Source organism: Camellia sinensis, chromosome 11 (genome assembly GCF_055761805.1).
Source record: "Camellia sinensis isolate YWXY chromosome 11, ASM5576180v1, whole genome shotgun sequence".
Classification (NCBI taxonomy): domain Eukaryota; kingdom Viridiplantae; phylum Streptophyta; class Magnoliopsida; order Ericales; family Theaceae; genus Camellia; species Camellia sinensis.
Window position 1 is genome coordinate 144,362,980 of NC_138971.1, and position 9,405 is coordinate 144,372,384.

At 33.6% G+C, this 9,405-nt stretch overlaps 1 pseudogene; it reads right to left on the reverse strand.

Annotated features, from left to right (window-relative positions):
* Positions 1 to 8,174: 8,174 nt before the first annotated feature.
* LOC114295523 (mitogen-activated protein kinase kinase kinase 20 pseudogene) lies at positions 8,175 to 9,107 on the reverse strand (annotated as a pseudogene).
* Positions 9,108 to 9,405: the final 298 nt, after the last annotated feature.

A 9,405-nucleotide genomic window follows, 5' to 3' on the forward strand; every position in this document is an offset into this window, starting at 1 on the left:
TTTGATTATAAGTAAGGGTTTATTTTTGTTTGAAAGCCTATGCTTCAATTAGATATTATTTAGTGATTTTATGATGAAACTAAATTGAGAAAATATAAAACAAAACAATCACACAGGCACACAATGATTTACGTGGTTCGGCTATAAGCCTACGTCCACGGGCGAAAAAGGGCAGAGGAGTTTCACTATGAATGTAGAGAATACAATGAGCCCTCCCTCTCACTACAACCTCTTTATACATAGGATTATCCGGGTCGAGTTTGAGACATACTCAGAACAGATGACTTGAAGCAACAACAATCGCGCTCCATTAACCTCAATTGAAAATCTCAATGGCAATGTTGGAGTTTGGTATCTCTGAAATTCTCTTGATACCCCATTCCGCTCCAAAGGCATCCAGTCAAAAACTTCTTGTAGACAGCCCTTCTTTGGCATCTTCCTCTAATCTTTTCTGCACTTTACAAGCGTGAAGTCTTCAGAAACAATATCATCGGAATGTCTTGTGGCCATGCAACTATAAGGTACATATCCATTTGATGCTGAATGTGACGTGAGCAAATAAGGTTTGGGAAGATTGAATGTACTCAAGAATGATGAATGAAGAATACCTTATGCTGTTTTTGGATGAACAACTCTGTTTCTTTCCTCTCTGATACTCCCGGTGAAAACACCATCTGCAGCCGAAACAAAGGGATGGCCTAGGAGCATATCGGCAGTCCACCGTGACTTCGGATCCCTAACCAAGCACTTCTTCAGAAAATCTTCGGCCTCTTCTGAGAACCCACTCGGAATTTCAGGTATTTCTTGTGTACTTGCTATTTTAAACAAGATAGTTACTCTTTCTGTATTCCGGTCGCACTTCCAAGGTTCTTTTCCAGTCAATAGCTCTAAAATCGTGCACCCTAATGCCCATATGTCTGCTTCTGGTTCATAATCTTCATGGCGAATGGACTCCGGGGCCATATACAGTGCAGTGCCTCTGATTCCAAGCTTTCTTCCTTTTTCTGTCAACCTCTCTCCAGCCTTCTTTACAAGCCCTAGGTCAGCAATCTTTGCAGTTCTTTCTTGGACCCTATTCATCTTTCCATTCAAATCGATTGACAAGTCATCCTTTTCATCCACAAGCAGTATATTATGAGGCTTGATATCACAGTGAACATAACCCTGGTTGTGAATGTAACTCAGACCCAGAAGTACAGAGTTTGTGTATTGTCTGACCTCTGTCTCGGGTAGTCCTCTGCCGTAACTCTGAATGCGATCAGCCAAACTTCCACCAGCGGCATACTCCAACAAGATGTTGTACCATTGCTCTCCGTCTTCGATCGTAACGTCGTCCCCAAAACAGCGAAGAATGTGAGGACATCCTTCAAACTGACTGAACAACTCTCTTTCGATGGAAAGCAATTGGGAGTTGTTGACAGGGGCAGATTTGGCAGCCATGAGAGAAGGTAGTAGTTCATTACTTCTTGGTGGTGAAACAACTGCAGCCAGACACACGATTGCAGAACCTCCCTTTCCCAGTATTTTCCCTCTCCTCCACATCATTACACTCCAAGAAAACTCTCTCTCTCCCTGCAAAACTCTCTCTTTCACTCTCAAAGAAAGAGACTTCACTCTCTAGAATTTGCTGATGAGTGATAATGTTTACTGTAATCTATATATATAAGGATTCTAAAGAGTTGAATCCTTAGAGGATACTATTAGCTCTAGACTTAATTTAGTTTGGATTGGAATTCTATGTTAATACATTAGGGTTAACTTCCGACTTTCCTAAACTACGATTTGATTTATTTGTAATTATTTTTTATAACAAAAATATGAACATATTTATGCATATTTATTAAATTTTTTGAATGTGTAAAAAATTATATATTTATGTCAACGCTATGAAATGAATAGTTATATATATTTACTAGCATTTAACCAGTGTGTTATGCACGGTTAAATATATATGAAAATGATATATATTAATATTTTTATAAATTTTAGATAATAAAACTATTTTTATTTTTAAATTTTAAGATATATGATAAGGATGTTTATTAACATTGTATGAATTTTTAGATCATAAACCTGTTGAGGTGCAATGTGTGGGCCCAATTTAAGTAATTTAAGTTTGTAAAATTTTATGAAAATGATGTGGATATATATATTAATATTTTTATAAATTTATAGATTATAAAATTACTTTTATTTTAAATTTTAAGATATATAACAAGCATATTTATTAACATTTAAGTAATTGAAATTCGTAAAATTTTATAGTCTTAAGTAATTTAAGTTTGTAAAATTTTATGGCCTTTGGACTATTTTAAATTTGGTCGGGACAAAGGATTGTTTTGAAAATTAAATTTTTTAGTAACTTTTTTTTGGAATACTTTTTAGTTCTTTGACTAAAAAACCAACATTTCAAAATAGGCCTAAAGGAAAAATTTACCAACTCAAATTAAATCAATCAGAGTTTGAGTAAAAATCACAATTCAAATATTCTGATTTGTATTGTATATAATATATAACTCTCGCATTGAATCATACACCAAAACGTGAAAAAAGAAAAAATTGTTTTAAACATATATTTTAGATTGATTGTATTAAAGGTTTTATTTTTATTTTTTATATCTACTCTTTTATAGAAAAAAATTATGTGATTAAGAATTTTGTGATAATAACAGGGCATGTGTGCAAATGTAAAACGCATGTCAATTTAATTGTAGTGAAGTTGATCAAGTTGAGCTTTTTTCCCATATCAATTAATGACTTATCAATTTTCTTAATTATTATTATTTTTCTTCTAAAATTAAAAAAATGTATTTTTTTTATAAAATTTATTTTACCATTGAAGATGATTGCCACATTGACAAAATTTTATTTGTTTTAAAAAATATTTCAATATGACAATTTGAGTGAAAACTTATTTTTTATTTTTTGTTGAGGATTGCCATTTTTTACTATATTTTTTACTTTTTATGAAAAGAAGTGTAAGAAAGTAGATTGAAGAGTTGATTTTTTTGCAATAATTTTTTGGCTAAAATATCAACTTCCAAAAATAGGCTTTAGTTTTTGTTTGGCATCCAGCTTAAAAAATCTCTTTTTTTTTTTGAACTTGTTTGTTTTTAATAATTTTAATTTTTTTTGGGGGGTTCGTCTAATCTAAAAAGGTACCAAAAAATTTACCAAAAAAAAGTTTAAAAAGCCAAATATACAAATAAATAAATAAATAAATGAGAATTCAGTACATTTTTTGTACTCATATGTATTTATTAATTTTTAAAAATATTTGACTTTTTAGATATACGTAAGTAAGGTGTATTTAAAAAAGTAAAAAAAATTATTTAAAATTTTAAAAATATTCACTAAAAACAAAAAATTACGAAAATAAAAAGTCAATTTCTAGAAAATTGAAATGAAAAATTAGGGAAATTCTATTTCCACACACTACTTCCTCTCTTTCCACACACTTAATGATTTTTTTTAATTACATTTTTATTCTAAAATTAAATTATCAAAATATCCTTTTCTCAAAATCCTAACTCTAACTCTCTTAAACCATCAATTTCCACCATCACCATTGATGATTTTTCTCGGTTATAAATTGCTGCGAATCGATTCTGATTGCAGCCAATATCACAAAGCGAACATTGCATCCATATTAGACTACTGCCTGTATCAGAAACTGCAAATATTTGCTATGGTGGGGTGCCAATGCTAAATCCCATTACGAATTCGTTGCTCATCATGGGTGCTCTCACCATTATGTTTGTTTCTCCCTTGGTGATGGTGGTGAGTTGACTATAGTACACACTGTCTTGATCTGAGTAATTTTTCAAAATTTATTTCCTTGAAATGGAATCTTGAATGGTTATGTAGATTTTAATTTCTTTCAATTGTAAGAGGCATTGCCAATTTACATAGATGTAACAAAAAAAAAATATTTGTCATCCATAGATGATAAAAGTCAATACTAGTTACCTTGAAAAAATAAAAGCGGTGGTGGCTTATTAATGTTAGGGTTTGGAGGATGAAGATGATAAGGATATTTTTGGTATGGTAGGATGCGTATTGAGTGAAAGTTAATAATTTCAATTTATTTAATGCGTGTATTGAGAAAAGATGTGGAAACAGAGGAAGTAATATGTGGAAATAGAATTTCTCGAAACATTATTTTTTTTGAATTTTCTTTTCCAATTGTACCCTTCTTGTCAGACTGTCGAGGGTCATTGAAAAAGTCACCAGTATTGGAAAAATTGACGATTGTGGCCAATCATGGCAGTGATGGTAGTGGTGATGATTTGCACAGATAATTTGTTTAGGTGGACAAATAGATGACATATAGGCAAATAGTGAGATGGCACGTCAATAAATAGACAAATAAATAAGAATAAAATGAGATTTAAATAATAATTGTCATTTTGGTTTCAAAATAATACAACTTGGACCTATTGGCCCAAAATATTTAGAATTGAACCTTGGCTTTTTGTTTGTTTGTTTGTTTGTTTGAACAGTGAACCTTTGGCTTGTGAACTCCAAAAATAAAAGGGGAAATTACCACGTGGTGATATTTTTAAAAAATTACTACGATACAAATTATGACTTTAATAATTAATATTTATAAAATTTAAATTGAATTGAAAATTTTCCAAGATTAATTAATAAAATAAATATACAAGATTTTTTTTTGAATAATGCTATATGCACGGATTAGGGTATTAACTAGTGTACTAATTGATGATGTGACATAATTTAAGAGCTTTTTGATATTTGTAATTTGTATAATGAGTGAGGTCATTAATAATGTCATAGCTAGAGTTGTAACATAATTTATAAAGTTTTTTATATTTGTAATTTGTATAATAAGTGAGGTAATTATAATGTCATAATTAGTATAGTACATTTTTTTTAATTTTTTTTAAGATAGTGAGAATTTTATTTTTTTAAGTAATAAATTTTGGTGTACCTACCGCCACGAGGGGAACTAATATAACCGCAACTTTTGAATTTCCCCCGAATTTGGTCTCAACGTTGAGGCCAGAGAGAGAGAGAGAGAGAGAGAGTGTGATCTTCTTTGGAACCAATGGCATGTCTATATAGCCATCGCCTCCGCGATTCCCCGAAGTTCTCTCTCTCTCGATCCACCATTCAAATCTCATATATAGCCACTGAAACTTCTTCCAACCCCCACTACCCGTTAAGAGTTCTGGGTCCTCATTCATTCCTAATAAAACTCACTCTTCTCGGATAATGCAGCCCAAATCCATGGGTTCACGCAGTGGTTTTGCATCCACAACCCTCCAAAGTGCGAGCAGAGACTTCCCCTTGACTTTTCTTAACAATGAATTGTTGTTTGAATAGTTTGTTTTATTGGGTTCTGTTCTGTGTGTATACAAGGTGTTTAATCTAATGCATATGTGACTGTCTCGCTTGGCGTTGTACTGTCAATTGGATATGTAATTGAAAGAGCTGCCATTAAATTTCCAAGTGCTCTCTTTGATGTACTTGTTTGTGCCTGCAATCCTGTTGATCTGGAGATGGCTTCCATTGTTCTGTGTTCGATCATTGGTGGTATGTCAACTTTGGAAAAACTTCATTATATGGTGCATTTTGGTGTTTAATTATCTTGGAGTGGGTAATGAAACTTCTTGTGTAATTTTCAATTGCCTTTGCAAATTTGTCTCTATGTCTCACTTGTCATTATGTAATCATCTTATTCTAGTTCTTCAAGTTAATATGTACTGCCCTCAAAAGTTTTGAAGCTATATCTTCTAGACGTTTAACACAGTGCCGAAATGATCTTGTAGTATCCTATTCATGTGTTAAAGCTTAGTTGAATTTGACACTAATTTAAAGAATTACAATTAAAAAGTAGAATGATTGGGAACAATAACATTGTCAGCAGAGGAACCTGAGGCTCTACCATTTTGTTCCATTGTTTATGCTCTCATTGGTATACGTGGTTCTCTTATTCTCTCAGTTCCAGCACTCAGATAAAGCTTGTTTGTAGTATTTGGTTAAGTCTTAAGAAGCACATACACGAACATGGGTATGGACACGGGACATGGCAATTTTCAAAAAAGTAGGATACAAACACATTATGGATACGACCAAAAAAAAAAATTTATTTGGGACTTTTAGGGTTAAAATGAATATAAATAGGATCAAGTGGTTAAGTCCTATATATGGTACCTACCACTAAAAATTCCTACATTTATTTCTTTGATTAGAGTTCCAATCTCTCAACAAAATTAGGTTGGGAAAATATTGAGAAAAGAAATACTCCAGCTCCTTCTAGCTTTATGATGTACATAAGTTAAACTAGAAAATTTGTTGTGCTTGGCACTCATTCAATTTCATATTCCTTTTTTCTTACATATGTTGTGCTATATGGCATAGGTCAAAGTATCTAAACTCGCATGTGCATCTGTAAATGGATGCTATTGGAGTGAAGTAGAACAATAGAAGGTTATGTGAAGTCTAATTTTTCTCTTCCCCCCCCCCACCCACCCAGTAAGGATTAAATATTCATAGTTTGATAACATGTAGATTGAGCTTACCAACAAATCATTTAAGGGCAGTGCAATGAAAAAATAGTCTTTTCAATTTTGAATTAGACACTATCAGAGACAAAGATATTGACCTAGCAAAAGTTTGTCCCTTTCATTAAAACAAGCTTCTCTATAACTCTAATCCAAGTACACTAAATTATGAGAATAACTGGTCTAGGAGAGATTTGATAAATAGCTTGAGTGAACAAGTAATAGTAGAAATCATAGAAATAGAGGAATTTATATACAACGATGAAATACTGTGGATGCTTCAATATACAGGCTTTAGTTCCTTTAACTCCTAGGTTATGAAATAAAAATAGCAAATTTTGTAAACTAGATACTCAAATAATATGGCGATGATGTCATCATCATTATAACAAACATTGCAGGTCTAAAAACATTGAAAGTGATGAAATACTGATGAAGCTGACATTTTATAGAAAATGTATCAACTTATTCTGTTTTATGTTTATATTTTATTTTTAAATTTCACCCCACCTCATGCTACCTAGTTGTCCATTCTAATGTTAATAATTTCCAATGGATCATTTTAAATTTCCATTGGTGGTGGAAACTCACTCCATTTTATTATATCTCATCTATGGTGACAAGACAAGTTTAAGGGCATGTTTTGATGGATATCTTTTAAAATTATTTTTTCTCCACACTTTTCCTCATTTGATGGAATCATGGCTTTTATTATGTTTGATTTTACACTCAAAATCTTTTATTAATTGCCATTTCCTCGTTGGGTTTTATTAAAATCATTTAGTTATTACAAATAGTATTGTAAGACATCTTGCAAAGAAAGCGTCGTGCCATTTTTGGAATGTGTGAGAAAGGGACGTACTAGACTTCTTCCAGTATGGATAATTAGTGAGTGTGCTGTACAGAGTTACACAGATTTTGAAACAATTAATTAGAATACCATTTTTTGGTTGTGTTGTGGTCATTGCAGAGAGTTAGGGATGATTTAATTTTCCAAAGTAAACCTGTGGAATTGGAATTGGTTGATTTGATTAAGGGTTTCTTTTTGTTTGAAAGCCCATGCTTCAATTAGATATTACTTGGTGATTTTATGATGAAACCAATAATTGAGGAAATATAAAAATAGAACAAACACACAAGCACACAATGATTTACGTGGTTCGGCTATAAGCCTACATCCACGGACGAAAAACAGCAGAGGAATTTCACTATGAATGTGGAGAATACAATGAACCCTCCCTCTCACTACAACCTCTCTGTACATAGGATTATCTGGGTCGAGTTTGAGACATTCTCACAACCAGATGACTTGAAGCAACAACAATCATGCTCCATTAAAACCTTAATTGAAAATCTCAATGACAATGTTGGAGTTTGCTATCTCTGAAATCCTCTCGATACCCCATTACTGCCGCAAGGCATCCAGTCAAAAACTTCTTTAGACAGCCCTTCTTTGGCATCTTCCACTAATCTTTTCTGCACTTTACAAGCGCAAAATTCACCGAAGTCTTCAAAAACAATATCATCTGAATGTCTTGTGGCCATGCAACTATTAGGTACTTATCCATTTGATGCTGAATGTGGCGTGAGCAAATAAGGTTTGGGAAGATTGAATGTACTCAAGAATGATGAATGAAGAATACCTTATGCTGTTTTTGGATGAACAACTCTGTTTCTTTCCTCTCTGATACTCCCGGTGAAAACACCATCTGCAGCAGAAACAAAGGGATGGCCTAGGAGCATGTCGGCAGTCCACCGTGACTTTGGATCCCTAACCAAGCACTTCTTCAGAAAATCTTCAGCCTCTTCTGAGAACCCACTCGGAATTTCCGGTATTTCTTGTGTACTTGCTATTTTAAACAAGATAGTTACTCTTTCTGTATTCCGGTCGCACTTCCAAGGTTCTTTTCCAGTCAATAGCTCTAAAATCGTGCACCCTAATGCCCATATGTCTGCTTCTGGTTCATAATCTTCATGGCGAATGGACTCCGGGGCCATATACAGTGCAGTGCCTCTGATTCCAAGCTTTCTTCCTTTTTCTGTCAACCTCTCTCCAGCCTTCTTTACAAGCCCTAGGTCAGCAATCTTTGCAGTTCTTTCTTGGACCCTATTCATCTTTCCATTCAAATCGATTGACAAGTCATCCTTTTCATCCACAAGCAGTATATTATGAGGCTTGATATCACAGTGAACATAACCCTTGTTGTGAATGTAACTCAGACCCAGAAGTACAGAATTTGTGTATTGTCTGACCTCTGTCTCGGGTAGTCCTCTGCCATAACTCTGAATGCGATCTGCCAAACTTCCACCAGCGGCATACTCTAACAAGATGTTGTACCATTGCTCTCCGTCTTCGATCGTAACGTCGTCCCCAAAACAGCGAAGAATGTGAGGACATCCTTCAAACTGACTGAACAACTCTCTTTCGATGGAAAGCAATTGGGAGTTGTTGACAGGGGCAGATTTGGCAGCCATGAGAGAAGGTAGTAGTTCATTACTTCTTGGTGGTGAAACAACTGCAGCCAGATACACCATTGCAGAACCTCCCTTTCCCAGTATTTTCCCTCTCCTCCACATCATTACACTCCAAGAAAACTCTCTCTCTCTCTCCCTGCAAAACTCTCTTTCACTCTCAAAGAAACAAACTTTACTCTCTAGAATTTGCTGATGAGTGATAATGTTTACTGTAATCTATATATACAAGGATTCTAAAGAGTTGAATCCTTAGAGGATTCTATTAGCTCTAGCCTTTTAATTTAGTTTGGATTGGATTTCTATGTTAATACATTAGGGTTAACTTCCGAATTTCCTAAACTAAGATTTGATTTATTTGTAATTATTTTTTATAATAAAAATATGAACATATTTTACGCAT